The sequence below is a fragment of the Phaethon aethereus genome (assembly GCF_964289735.1).
Source record: "Phaethon aethereus genome assembly, chromosome: 5".
NCBI lineage: Eukaryota > Metazoa > Chordata > Aves > Phaethontiformes > Phaethontidae > Phaethon > Phaethon aethereus.
In genome coordinates this window covers 6,781,711-6,796,908 of record NC_138579.1, presented here as the reverse complement: position 1 = coordinate 6,796,908, position 15,198 = coordinate 6,781,711, and positions in this window count along the sequence as shown.

Here is a 15,198-nt window from a genome sequence, read left to right as displayed (position 1 = left end):
CAAGGGAAGAGCTAGTGACGTTGTCTATCTGGACTTGTGCAAGGCCTTTATCAAGGCCCCCCACAACATCCTTCTCTCTAAATTGGAGAGAGATAGATGTGATGGGTGGACTATTTGGTGGTTGAGGAATTGCTTGGATGGTCACACCCAGAGGGTGGTGGTCAACGGCTGAACATCCAGATGGAGATTGGTGACAAGTGGTGTCCCTCAGGGGTCCATACTAGGACTAGTACTCTTTAATATCTTCATCAATGACATTGACAGTGGGATCGAGCGCACCCTCAGCATGTTTGCAGATGACACCAAGCTGAGTGGTGCAGCTGAAACACTGGAGGGACGGAATGCCATCCAGAGGGACCTGGACAAGCTCAAGGAATGGGCCCGTGTGAACCTCATGAGGTTTCAACACGGCAAAGGGCAGGGTCCTGCCCCTGGCTCGAGACAAGCTCCGTTATCAATCCAGGCTGGGCGAGGAAGGGGTTGAGAGCAGCCCTGCCCAGAAGCACTTGGGGGTACTGGTGGATGAAAAGCTGGACATGAGCTGGCAATGTGCCCTCGCAGCCCAGAACGCCAGCCGTCTCCTGGGCTGCGTCCAAAGCAGTGCGTCCAGCAGGTCGAGGGAGGGGATTCTGCCCCTCTGCTCTGCTCAGGTGAGACCCCCCCTGCAGTGTTGCGTCCAGCTCTGGAGCCCTCAGCGCAGGAAAGCTATGGACCTGTTGGAGAGGGTCCAGAGGAGGCCACAAAAATGACCAGAGGGATGGAACAGCTCTCGTATGAGGACAGGCTGAGAGAGTTGGGGTTCTTCTCTTCTGGAGAAGAGAAGGCTCTGGGAAGACCGTACTGTGGCCTTCCAGGACTTGAAAGGGGCCTATAGGAAAGATGGGGACAGACTTTGTAGCAGGGCCTGTCATGGCAGGACAAGGGGTAATGGTTTTAAACTAAAAGAGGGCAGGTTTTGACTAGATCTAAGGAAGAAATGCGCACTGCAGCGGGGTTAGATTAGAGGACCTTCAAGGGTTCCTTCCAACCCAAACTATTCTGTGATTCTACGATTGTATGATTCTATGGTTCTATGGTTCTATCAATACCTGTATCACTCCCCACCTGGTAATGGTGCTGCCCTCCTCCCACTACTGCAAACTCCTTCAGGAGGACTGTTTTCATTGAGTTGACATTTGGCAGGGAGACAGGCAACTCGGACATCTTCTTAAGAATTTGGGTGGTCGAGGCCAGCTTTACTGGCTGTTACTTTCTCTCTGATAGGACTGTACTTTTCAAGCAGCATTTGGTCATCTCATGATATCGTATTAATCCTTCATGGGTCCTTAGTATCTTCAGCTGTATCTTTTGGGTTTAGATTGTCTTTAGCAGGAAATGTACGACTTGGAGTTGCTAAAGCAAGCATGTGGAAGCTGTCTGCTTCTGTCTGGATATGTATCACGCCCCCAGTTTGGCAATATTTAGGTGCATTGTATTTATGTGGTGTAATTAATTTCCCCCTGATTTTTGCACTGCATTATGGGAACTGTAGTCTCTTCTCTGTGGTGAGAGGTGAACCTCCTCTCCCACCACACTCCAAAAGTCAGGCAGCTCCCATGCTGCATCAGGCAATTCCAGCAGTGGGATATTTATAGGACATGTAGCCTTCCAAAGCATCCTGACTTGTAGGTCATGTGCATCATAGGGAAATACTGTCAGGTGATCTTAAGCTCTTTTAAGATCACAGAATCACAGAATCATAAGGTTGGAAAGGACCTTCAAGATCATCAAGTCCAACCATTAATCCAGCGCCACCATGATCCCTTAACCACGTCCTGAAGCGCCACATCCACACGTTTTTTGAACACTTCCAGAGATGGCGACGCCACCACCTCCCTGGGCAGCCTGTTCCAATGCTTGACCACCCTCTTGGTGAAGAAATTTTTCCTAATATCCAATCTAAACCTCCCGTGGCGTAACTTGAGGCCATTTCCTCTCGTCCTATTGCTGCTTACTTGGGAGAAGAGACCAACACCCTCGTCGCCACAACCCCCTTTCAGGTAGTTCAATGGCACATGCTGGTTTAGCGCGAAGTGACTGAAACGAAACAGCTAAACGTGGCTTTCCCTAATGTAAACGGGAAATATTTTAGGCGCTGAGGGGAGCTGCTCTGGAGCTGGCCTGACCCGCAGCGGAGCAGCAGATCTCGGTGCACAGGGGGGTTTCCTCAGGCAGGGAAAAGCCGGGGCAGCGGAGAGACCCGCCCGGAGCCAACACTCTCGCAGGAGGTGCTGACGAGGCCTGGGCACTGGCAGAGCAATGGCGGCCCACCCCCCACGCCTATAAAACCCAGCCTGGAGAGCACAGGCAACCAGGAGCGCTGCCAGCAGAGCGTGGCGTGGCGGTTTGCGCAGAAGGACGTGCAGGGAGGGCGTAGTGGCCCCACCAGCTCAAGAGATGAGTTCAGTTGGTGGTCATCACCCTCTCAGCAGGAGCTTAGCTATGGCAGCCACCCAGCGGAAAGCCATGTCCTCAGAAAATCGGCTCAGCCTCCTGGCAGAGCTACCAGAGGAGGCAGAGAGGTTGAGCAGCATCAGGGAGTCTGAGAAAGAGATGCACTCGTGGAACCATTCTCTGCCCTCCCTGAGACAGAAATAGAACAGCTACCAGAAAAAAAAACACATCAAGGGAGTCCTGTATCTTCCCCCCACCAGGGTGCCAGGCTCCTAGGCACCCTCTGCACTGGCCCCTACCTAGACATGGAGAAAACCACCCGCTGGTTCCGAATGTTGGTGAAAGCAGCCCTCAGGCTGGTTTTTCCTCACTCGAGACACTGCCGTCTAACTGTGCTGCCCTCCAGGCGCTCCTGCAGGCTCCGGCTGACAAATGCTGTTGAAAGTGTTCTCCTGATGGAGATGATGTTTGCGGTGCAGCGAGGTGACTCAGACACCTCCCTGAGCATCGAGCAGGCAGCGGCCAGTGTTACCAGCAGCAGGACGTGGCCAGGCAGCCATTCTATGGCAGAGGTGCAGTTCTTCAGGCACAGGGCCAGGCCTGAAGAGACTCCCTGAGGAGTTGGTGCTGCGGAACCGAGGTGCTGGACACAGAGAGCTCGCTGCTCAGTCGGCAGTGGGAATTGCTGCCGCACCGTTCCTCCACAGCAAAAGCATGCTCTGGGGCGCGGGACCCAACGCAGCTGAAGGGGCCATTGCAAGGAGCCTTGCAATAGAGATTCCCGTTATCACCTGGCACAGCGCCCACCCGCCCTCTTCAAGAGACTCCATTCCTCTGGGAGCTTTACCCTGTGCAAAGATGTCAATAAATCTCTTGTTTAACACACAAAAGCTGTGTCTGTGAGCGCACGTGCATCGCTTTGTCAGGGCACGCGGCAGAGGGTGCTGACTGCTCAGCTGCCACAGAGTCAAGGAGCATTACCGGAAGAGCTCATGCATAGAACCATAGAATCATCCCAGAATCTTTGGGTTGGAAGGAACCTTTGAATGTCATCTAGTCCAAGCCCCCTGCAGTGAGCAGAGACATCATCAACCAGGTCACATTGCTCAGAGCTTCATCCAGCCTGACCTGGAATGTGTCCAGGGATGGGGCATCTACCACCTCTCTAGGCAACCTGTGCCATTGTTGCACCACCCTCATCATGAAACATTTCTTCGTTAGAGCTAGTCAAAATCTCCCCTCTTTTACTTTAAAACCATTACCCCTTGTCACAGAATCACAGAATCACAGAATCACTGGGTTGGAAAGGACCTTCAAGATCAACCATTAATCCAGCGCCACCATGTCCCCTAAACCATGTCCTGAAGTGCCACATCCACATGTTTTTTGAACACTTCCAGAGATGGCGACTCCGCCACCTCCCTGGGCAGCCTGTTCCAATGCCTGACGACTCTCTCAGTGAAGAAATTTTTCCTAATATCCAATCTAAACCTTCCCTGGCGTAACTTGAGGCCATTTCCTCTTCTCCTATCACTAGTTACTTGGGAGAAGAGACCAGCGCCCACCTCACCACAACCCCCTTTCAGGTAGTTGTAGAGAGCGATAAGGTCTCCCCTCAGCCTCCTCTTCTCCAGACTAAACAACCCCAGTTCCCTCAGCCGCTCCTCATAAGACTTGTGCTCCAGACCCCTCACCAGCTTCGTTGCCCTTCTCTGGACACGCTCCAGCACCTCAACATCCTTCTTGTAGTGAGGGGCCCAAAACTGAACACAGGATTCAATCTGCAGCCTCACCAGTGCCGAGTACAGGGGCACAATCACTTCCCTACTCCTGCTGGCCACACTATTCCTGATACAGGCCAGGACGCTGTTGGCCTTCTTGGCCACCTGGGCACACTGCCGGCTCATGTTCAGCCGGCTGTCAACCAGCACCCCCAGGTCCCTTTCCACTGCGCAGCTCTCCAGCCACTCTTCCTCAAGCCTGTAGCGTTGCATGGGGTTGTTGTGGCCAAAGTGCAGGACCCAGCACTTGGCCTTATTAAACCTCATACAGTTGGCCTCTGCCCATCGATCCAGCCTGTCCAGATCCCTCTGCAGTGCCCTCCTACCCTCCAGCAGATCAACACTCCCACCCAACTTGGTGTCATCTGCAAACTTACTGAGGGAGCACTCAATTCCCTCATCCAGATCATCTATAAAGATATTGAACAAGACTGGCCCTAGAACTGAGCCCTGGGGAACACTGCTTGTGACCGTCCGCCAGCCAGATTTAACGCTGTTCACCACAACTCTCTGGGCTCGGCCATCCAGCCAGTTCCTCACTCAGCGAAGAGTACATCTGTCTAAGCCACGAGCCGCCACTTTCTCCAGGAGAATGCTGTGGGAGACGCTGTCAAAGGCCTTACTAAAATCCAGGTAGACAACGTCCACAGTCTTTCCCTCATCCAGTAGGTGGGTCACCTGGTTATAGAAGGAGATCAGGTTGGTCAAGCAGGACCTGCCTTTCATGAACCCATGCTGGCTGGGCCTGATCCCTTGGTTGTCCTGCAGATGCCCTGTGAGCACTCTCAAGACCAACAGCTCCATAATCTTCCCCGGTACAGAGGTCAGGCTGACAGGCCTGTAGTTCCCAGTGTCCAAACACAGGAGCCTGCCAATTAATAGCTAAAGAGCAATAACAGCTATAAATTCTAGCTAGCACATTCTTATCAAGCCTGTCATTATCTCAGACCCTTCAAGCCCCACATCGGGCACCAAAAGGGACTATCATTGTTTAGCCCCAGCCAGCAACCAAGCACCATGCAGCTGCTCGCTCACTCTGCCACAGTGGGATGGGGGAGAGAGTCGGAAGAGTAAAAGTGAGAAAACTCATGATTTGAGATAAAGACAGTTTAATAGATAAAGCAAAAGCTGCACATGCAAGCAAAGCAAAACAAGGAATTCATTCACTACTCCCCATGGGCAGGCAGGTGGTCAGCCATCTCCAGGGAAGCAGGGCTGTATCACACGTAGTTGTTTCTGGGGAAGACAGACACCATAACTCCAAATGTCCCTCCAGCCCTTCCTTCTTCTTCGTCCCAGCTTTATATACTGAGCATGATGTTATATGGTATGGATATCTCTTTGGTCAGCCTGCGTCAGCTGTCCCAGCTGTGTCCCCTCCCAACTTCCCGTGCACCCCCAGCCTTCTTGCTAGCAGGCCAGCACGAGAAGTGGGACTGTGTCGGAGTGGGAGGCGAACCCGGAGTAATGATGAGTCCCAATGTGGGTATGATCATTCTCCTTTATTTTAGCAAAATGCGCAGCTTTTATAGGTTAACATACTGTCCACGCGCCGGACATCGTCCCCCATTGGCCACAAGCAGCTGATCATGCAGTCAAGGCTAGTTGTTGATTGGTATTTGTCACTTCACACTCTTTTTAGGTATTACAAAAATAGGAGTATTCCAAGGACTCACAGAAGGTTTAATGTGACCCGCCTGCAGTTGTTCTTCCACCAATTGTTTGGTTATTTGCAATCGCTCTTTAGTCATGGGCCACTTGTCAACCCAAACAGGAGTATCAGAAATCCAGGTTAATGGTGGGTTGGGCGATTGCTCTCCAGTGCCCATAGCTAAAAATGTTTCGTCGTCAACACGGCTCCAATCTGATCAAGTACATCACGCTCGATGAGGGCATCTAGACCTCCAGGCAGAGATAATACGTGTGTCCTTAGAGAAGCTGTCTGTCCCTCTGGAAATTAGATCTGCACGGTCTTGGTACTGATTTGTGGCGCTGAGGTACCACCGACCCCTGCGATCATGGCTTTGGGGGTTTCCGTAGCCCATTGCCATGGCCACTTGTTTTGGTTGACGATGGTAATGTCCGCACCTGTGTCCAACATGGCAGTTAACCGGACAGACAGACTCCCTTGTTTCAACACCACTTCTAGAAGAGGCCGATGGTTTAGTGTGGTAGTGAAACATGCAATTGCGCCAGTAGAACCAAAACCCTTATTCCCTCTTCGAACTAAGCCTCCTTGAGATTGATCCAAAGGGTTTTTAAAAGCCAATATCTGTGCAATTTTACTCTCCTTTGGCACAAATAGTGGGGGATTAAGAGTATAAGCCATAATATAGACAATGCCAGTATAGTCTGCATCAATAACTCCAGGTATTATAACCTATATTTAGGAACGACCTAAAAGGAGCCCCCCAATCTTTGAGTCTTTGGACATTAAAGGGCCCACCACGTTGCTAGGGATTTTGCTCACTTCTGTATTAGTTAGGGTGACGTCTACTGTGGTTTCCACGTTGATTCCCAGACTGCCTTCTGTTGCGGCGCGTTGTCCTTGTAAGAACCCTGGCTGAGATCGCTGCGAGAGAATATTTGTTTCTGTGCGCGGCCTCTCTCCGCGCTCGCTTTGAAGTTTCCCGAACAGGCCTTAGTTGCGTGATTGCTTTTTTGGCATCTGTCACACCACACCGGAGCCCTACAATTTCGTTTGCTATGCCCCTGTTCTCCACAACGAAAACAATTCCCTTTAAAGGGTTTAACTACAGCTGAGGAATGTTGCTGTCTAGCAACAGCTGCTAAGGGTCGCACTACTTCCGTAACCACGCTTTGCACCACTGCAGCCATTGATTCATTTTGTTTCTGAGCTCCTGCCCTTTCTACTTGAGAGAGCATTTCTTCCACCCCCGCCCCTTTTTGGTAGACTGGCTAACATAGCTTTGGTCGTTTTATTAGTGTTATCAAAAGCCAGGATTCTAAACATCTGTTGCTTATTCTCATTCCCCAGGTCCGGGTGATTCATCATCGCTTCCCAAAGTCTATCTACAAAGTTACTATATTTTTCCATCGCCCCTTGCATCAGTGAACTAAAGGAGGGGGTGGCAGTTCCTGGCAAACTAAGAAACGCATCTAGGGCAAGCTGAGAGGATAACTGCAGCATATTGTCAGGAAACGTCAGCTGGACATTTATATCTGCAAAACGTCCCTCCCCAATAAGCATCTCAGCAGTGACCCCATATAATGGGTCCCCTTGTTGCTGGCATTGTGCAGCAGCAGTCACCGCCCTCTGGGACCAGGATGATCCCCATAACAAAAACTGCGTGGGTGTCAATAACAGCCTTATCAGATTTCGACAGTCATAGGGACACATCAAGTCAGCAGAAAAGATCCAAATAACTATTTGTCGTGAAGCTTCAGATTTAACGCCATATTGTGATATGGTGTTTTTGGCTTGCTGTAGAATCTTCCAATCATGTAGCTCCCATTTCCCTTGACCACCTACTTGTACCACTGGAAAGGCTGCAGGGCCCATACTAGAAGCCACTCCCCACTGTCCTTCTAAAATCGCATATCGAACAATGCCACTCCATCGACCAGGACAGGTAGCTGCAGTAGGCCCAGAGAAACAGGGTAATATTCCTTTGTCAGATTCCATCTGTGCTAAAGGTTCCCTTCCCTTCTGAATTTGTGTGGTTAGCTCTTTTAGGCTTTGCGCAACCTCCTTTAACAGTTGATCAGTACTTCCCGCTGGTTGTTCTTCTTGTCTCCTAGGCGGCAGTGTAGCGGCGCCGGACGAATCACTGGAAGGCGGCAGGGGTGGATAGAGGGGAGGGGCAGTAGGAGGAGGACGGCACCCTTTCCTGCCTTGTCTCGGAGGGGTGGGCGGAGCTGGCCTCTCCTCCCCCTTAACATTCGGCAGCTGAACTTCCGCTTTTGTTTCATTTTGCTGTCTTGCTCGACCCTTGTCCACTTCCGCTTCTTCTGGAGAAGGTGACTTTCTCGAGAGCGGAGAGCATAAACTGTCTGGGTTTTGTATTTCCGAGGTTTGCTCAATCTTTTTGAGCAACTCAGCGACAGACTTACATGTAGGCCCCGTCATCCCTCTCACAGCAGGAAACACAAAGAACCGCGCGATCGGCCCCGCCTTGGCTTCCCCACCTTTGTCTTTCTCTGGTATCGGACCTGGAGTTAGCATCTGGGCAGCCGCACACACCACTTCTCGTTCCACTTTCATAGCCTTTAAAGTTTCTACCACGTCTCTCTACAGTTCTCTCACAGACTTTATTTCTTTTTCCAGCTTTTCGTCTCCGTCAATAAGTTTCTGCCACATTTGTTCTCCTAACTCCCGCCACTCCGCTACCGAGAACAACGAGTGAGAGTCTTTAAAATGTCCCAAGCGCTGTCCTGATTTAATCAGCTTAATAAGCTGTTTCGCCGTTCTCTCAATTCCTCTCTTGGAGAGTATACTTGCGAGCAACGTAGCAGCTGCCTCGCTCTCAATGATGACAGCTCACCCTCTGGGAGGCAGTTAGCTAGACTGCTCCGTATCTGTCCCCGCGCCTGGGTTGGGGATTACAGTACCTCTCCCAGTTGCTTGTTTCCCACTCCCCTTCTCTCGCTGCGCTTACCGCAGTCGCGAAGAATTGCCGCACGTAACCATCCTCTGCTACCAGATGTCGGAGTGGGAAGTGAACCCGGAGTAATGATGAGTCCCAATGTGGGTATGATCATTCTCCTTTATTTTAGCAAAATGCGCAGCTTTTATAGGTTAACATACTGTCCACGTGCCGGACATCATCCCCCATTGGCCACAAGCAGCTGATCATGCACTCAAGGCTAATTGTTGATTGGTATTCGTCACTTCACATGTCGTCCCATAGACCACCCATTCCCAGATCTTCACAGAATCACAAAATCACTAGGTTGGAAAGGACCTTCAAGATCATCAAGTCCAACCATTAATCCAGCGCCACCATGTCCCCTAAACCATGTCCTGAAGCGCCACATCCACACGTTTTTTGAACACTTCCAGAGATGGCGACTCCACCACCTCCCTGGGCAGCCAGTTCCAATGCCTGACGACTCTCTCAGTGAAGAAATTTTTCCTAATATCCAATCTAAACCTTCCCTGGCGTAACTTGAGGCCATTTCCTCTTCTCCTATCACTAGTTACTTGGGAGAAGAGACCAGCGCCCACCTCACCACAACCCCCTTTCAGGTAGTTGTAGAGAGCGATAAGGTCTCCCCTCAGCCTCCTCTTCTCCAGACTAAATAACCCCAGTTCCCTCAGCCGCTCCTCATAAGACTTGTGCTCCAGACCCCTCACCAGCTTCGTTGCCCTTCTCTGGACACGCTCCAGCACCTCAACATCCTTCTTGTAGTGAGGGGCCCAAAACTGAACACAGGATTCAATCTGCAGCCTCACCAGTGCCGAGTACAGGGGCACAATCACTTCCCTACTCCTGCTGGCCACACTATTCCTGATACAGGCCAGGACGCTGTTGGCCTTCTTGGCCACCTGGGCACACTGCCGGCTCATGTTCAGCCGGCTGTCAACCAGCACCCCCAGGTCCCTTTCCACTGCGCAGCTCTCCAGCCACTCTTCCTCAAGCCTGTAGCGTTGCATGGGGTTGTTGTGGCCAAAGTGCAGGACCCAGCACTTGGCCTTATTAAACCTCATACAGTTGGCCTCTGCCCATTGATCCAGCCTGTCCAGATCCCTCTGTAGAGCCCTCCTACCCTCCAGCAGATCAACACTCCCACCCAACTTGGTGTCATCTGCAAACTTACTGAGGGAGCACTCAATTCCCTCATCCAGATCATCTATAAAGATATTGAACAAGACCGGCCCCAGAACCGAGCCCTGGGGAACACTGCTTGTGACCGGCTGCCAGCCAGATTTAATGCCGTTCACCACAACTCTCTGGGCTCGGCCATCCAGCCAGTTCTTTACCCAGCGAAGAGTAAACCCGTCTAAGCCACGAGCCGCCAGTTTCTCCAGGAGAATGCTGTGGGAGACGCTGTCAAAGGCTTTAATAAAGTCCAGGTAGACAATGTCCACAGTCTTTCCCTCATCCACTAGGCGGGTCACCTGGTCATAGAAGGAGATCAGGTTGGTCAAGCAGGACCTGCCTTTCATGAACCCATGCTGGCTGGGCCTGATCCCTTGGTTGTCCTGCAGATGCCCTGTGAGCACTCTCAAGACCAACAGCTCCATAATCTTCCCCGGTACAGAGGTCAGGCTGACAGGCCTGTAGTTCCCAGGATCCTCCTTCCGGCCCTTCTTGTAGACGGGCATCGCATTGGCAAGCCTCCAGTCTTCTGGGACCTCCCCTGTTAACCAGGACTGCTGATAAATGATGGAGAGTGGCTTGGCAAGCTCCTCCGCCAGCTCTCTCAGTACTCTCGGGTGGATCCCATCAGGCCCCATAGACTTGTGCGTGTCCAGGTGGTTTAACATGTCCTTGACTGCTTCCTCCTGGATTATGAGGAGTACATTGTGCTCTCCATCCCCATCTTCCAGCTCAGGGGGCTCAGGGGGCTGAATACCCTGTGGATACCTGGACTGGCTATTAAAGACTGAGGCAAAGAAGGCATTAAGTACCTCAGTCTTGTCCTCGTCCTTGGAGACAATGTTCCCCGCCATATCCAGTAGGGGATGGAGATTCTCCTTGCCTCTCTTTTTGTTGTTAATATATTTGTAAAAACATATTTTATTATCCTTTACGACTGTGGCCAGACTGAGCTCTAGCTGGGCTTTTGCCTTTCTAATTTTGTCCCTGCTTGACCTAATGAGATCCTTGTGCTCTTTGTGAGTTGCCTGCCCCTTCTTCCAGAGGTGATAAACTCTCCTCTTTTCCCTGAGTCCCAGCAAAATCTCCCTGTTCAGCCAGGCCGGTCGCCTTCCCCGCCAGCTCTTCTTACGGCACATGGGGACCGCCTGCTCCTGCGCCGTTAAGATTTCCTTCTTGAAGACTGTCCGGTCTTCCTGGACCCCTTTGTCCTTCAGGACTGTCTCCCAAGGGACTCTCTCAACCAGTGACCTGAACAGGCCAAAGTCTGCCCTCCGGATGTCCATGATAGCAGTTTTGCTGACCCCTCTCCTTACTTCAAATCTTGCGGTTTCTTCGTCCTTGACTAGTTCCTCCTAAGTTGTTTATCACAGTACGAGGGCTTTTGCTTAGTCATCTGTTTCAACAACAAAGCCAGGGTTGCTCATGTCAATATAATCATGCCCTCGTTCTGACAGCCAGGCTTCCACAATTCCCCCTTCTTCTTTTCTACCAATCGTTGCAACAAGCACATTATACACAGTAAAAATAATAACAGCAAAAACACTACAAGCGATATTAATCCTAAAACCTTTAACCCTTCCTTTAACCATCCTACTATGCCCCAAGATTCAAAAAGGCTGTCCACTGGACTACGTCCAACGGTTATCTTATGCATGTTATCCTGCAAATCCTTCAGCCATTTATGTATAGATGTCGAGTGGTCTGACAAGTTAAGACAACACATTCCTTCAAACTCTTCACAGCCATGCCCTTGCGCAAGCAATAAAAAATCAATTGCGGCTCTATTTTGCAGTGTAGCATGTCTAACACTATCTACATCAGTAACTAGTTCATCTATCATTTCTGAGGTTAAATTAAATTGCCTTAGGCCCCAACATGATAATGCTCGCAGATTTCTAGCATTAATGGCAGCCATACCGCCAGGAAAGAGAAAGGAGGTTGCAATGACCGTGGCCACTGAAGAAAGTTCTACCTGGTCCCTACATGAGGCATCTAATTCAGTGACTTGGCGTTTCCTTCTAATTTTTGTTCGGTTTTTAAAAACATCCATTACCTGTCGCATGGTAGGTGTAAACATGGTTAACCGGCCAATATAACAAGGTCCTCCCATCGGATTATGAGGAATACCGGGCCAAGCTCTATCCCCACAAATCAAAAATATGCCTGGGGGGAGCAGCCGCCCTCCTGTAGTATTAACGAGCTGACAGCAATCTATTTCTTCAGGCCAATCAAATTTCCCTGTAACATTCTGGCTCACAATTATTGGAGCCCACCGACCGTTATTGTTATAGGTTGGCGTCCCAAAGCTTATCGACCCTGTCCCATTAACAGGCCACAACCGACCCATTCTGTCTGCACAGTTGAGCATGTGAGACACATTACTCAGTTGTGAAGGAGCAATGCTTCCTAACAAATCCAACTCCTGAAGCGGGACAGGAGAAGAATGATTGAGGCCTTCAATAAAGCTCTTCTGCCAATATGATGCATTACAAGAAGGCCAGGTATACGTTCCTTGCTTTAGGCATTCTCCGGTGGCTTTAAATGTCAACTGTGGCTCGGTACCACTCCACCAGCTTTTAAAGGCACCTTTAATGAGATTTTCCAGGTTTGATATAGGAACTCCAATCAAACAAGTTTGGAAGGGGTTCTCGGCCGATTGCATGCTAATACAAAAGTCAGTGACACCCGACTGGTTGGCCCAGGTAATCCATACATTTTGACGGGGCTCAATTCTATAAATAGCGATAGTCACTGAAACGCAAGTTACTATTACTAAATGTTTTAATACCTTTTGCATTTTTGTCTCTGCTTCCAAACAAAGCGTTTTGCACAATAAGCTTTAACTGTGTCCCAATCTTCAGGGTCTACCTCCCAAAGTTCTGGGACCAGGTTACTACGCTTACATTCAATTCCCAATGGAATGAGATAACGGGATTGTTTCTCCAAGAGGTTCGCCCATTGAGTACGACTACGAAAATAGGAGGGGGTATCTGCCACTTCGTGCCCTGTTATAACCAGTACTCTTGTCAGCTCAAATTCCTGTAGGAAGCAATGTTCACACCACCTATTTGCGCGATGCGCTCAAACCCACCGTTTTCTTTCACATCGATAACATTGACAGAGTACTCAAGGCGTGCATTGAAAACAGCTTTCACAGCGAATTTGGTCCCTTCTTATCTCCTCGGGGTTCATTCATCTGTGGCTTCAGTCTCTCCCCTTGGGGGAAGCGCCGGTTTCACTGCCCGACTCGGCACCCACAGTGGTCCTTTATCTATGGAAACACACATATATCCCCTCCCATTAAATATTACGGAAACAGGCCCATGCCATATTCCGGTACTTAGATCCCGATACATTAGCCTTAGTTTGGGAAGTACTGTCTGAGAAGTAAGCTTAATGTTTTGGTGATGAATCACAATTGCTGGCTCTTCCCGATCACCCATTAAACACAGATAATTCAATGTAAATAGAACTTTGTGCAACCGCATTTGCAGTTCCTGATATTCCCCTTTTTGTTTAGCAAGGTAATCTTTTATCACCTGATGCGTACGTTCCACAAGGCTTTGTCCTGTCGGGGAATACCCGTAACATGTTTGACACCCCACCGCATCATAAATGCCCTTACTTTCTGACTGACATAGGCTGGCCCATTATCTGTCTTGATTTGTTCGGGGACACCTAATATGGCAAAACATGCAAGAAGGTGCTTGCATACATGATGTGCCTTTTCTCCTGACAAAGCGGTGGCCCAGATTACCTTAGAAAAGGTATCCAGCATTACATGTACATACCTGAGTTGCCCGAACTCACTGACGTGAGTCACATCCGTTTGCCATATCTCCAGTGCCTTAAGTCCTTTTGGATTGACCCCCATCCCCAATCCGGGACCATGATTCCCGCATCTTGGACAGGCCTGCACAATATTTCGAGCCTCCATTTCTGTTAACCCATATTGTCTTCTCAGTCCCTTTGCATTTTGGTGGAATACGTCATGTCCTTGTCTGGCTTGCATGAACTTATCCATGGGTGGTGAACGACACACTGGGCTGACTATATTGTCTGCTATCTGATTTCCTGTTCCCAACCCGAGATCCCACTGATGGCTGCAGATATGGATTATACAGCATAAGGCACTTCGCTGTGTCAGCACCGACCTTAGGCATATAAATAACTTTCCCAGTTTTGGATTGCATGTTTCCCTAATTAACGCGTCCTGAACCCGTGGTACCACTCCAGCCACATACAAGGAGTCAGTAACCACATTTAACGGCTCGCTGTGCCAATTTCCTAGTGCCCATACCACAGCAGACAATTCTAATGTCTGTAGGGTATCGTGGGCGTGTCCCCGTAACACTTTCCATTGCCACTGTCCATCCTTTTGCCATACACATACTGCTTGTCTAGAACACCTTCCTGCATCTGTATATACTGTTAGACCCTCCTGTATTGGGTTGTTAACCACTTTGGGTCTCTCCAGCCACATGTTTCGCTTCAGTATCTGCCACAGCTTCCCTTGCGGCTGAGATGAATGTACTCTGCCGCCAAATCCTATCAACGCTTCCTGAATGGCCAGTGCATGCCGCATCCGCCATTCCAGGTCCACTGCATTGACAGGAATACTAATGTCTGCGGGATCTTGCCCTGTCAACTCAAGGACTCTGGCTCGCCCTTTCCTAATCAGTTCTCCCACAGCCTCTGGATGTGTTTGTATGCTTGTACCCTTAAAAAAACCCATTCTAAAATGTAAAAAAAAGAAGATTTAGAGTTCTTCAAAGATTCATTGTTATCTTTGCTGTCTGACGACTCTTGATTCCATTCCCATTCTTTGCTGTCAATGGTAAACTCCTCTTTGCTGTCACTGTCAATGGCAAACTCTTGATTCCCTCCCTGTGGGACTGTCCTTGACTACTTAGCAAAAACTCAAAACATCAGCACGTTATCAACATTTTCTCATCCCAAATCCAAAACATAGCCTCACACTAGCTTCTACAAAGAACATTAACTCTATCCTGGCTGAAACCAGGACAGCTGCGCAGGGAGGTGGTGGTGTCACCATCACTGGAAGTATTCAAAAAACAGGTAGATGTGGCATTTCAGGACATGGTTTGATGGGCATGGTGGTGTTGGGTTGACGGTTGGACGTGATGATCTTAAAGGTCTTTTCCAACCTTAATGATTCTGTGACTCTGTAATCCCGT